Genomic DNA, 314 nt, shown 5'->3' with positions numbered 1-314 from the left:
GTCCAGATCACACCGTTAGAAGACTTGTGATAAAGTCACACACAGAGGAACGACCTCGGGCTTCATGAGGAGAAGCAGAGAGCTGATAAAGTGAGCAGACCTTCAGGAGAACCGGTGCTCAGTGATCCATAGAGTACAATGCTGAATGCATTACACACACACACACACACACACACACACACACACACACACACACACACACACACACACACAGGCTTAACAATGATGTCTTCATTATGCAGAGGAACCTGGTTTGATGCATGAGTGCGGTTCCTGTGACAGGACAAAATTAAATATAAAGCACTGTGCACACT

This window comes from Tachysurus fulvidraco, chromosome 1 (assembly GCF_022655615.1).
Source record: "Tachysurus fulvidraco isolate hzauxx_2018 chromosome 1, HZAU_PFXX_2.0, whole genome shotgun sequence".
Classification (NCBI taxonomy): domain Eukaryota; kingdom Metazoa; phylum Chordata; class Actinopteri; order Siluriformes; family Bagridae; genus Tachysurus; species Tachysurus fulvidraco.
This window is presented reverse-complemented; position numbering follows the sequence as displayed.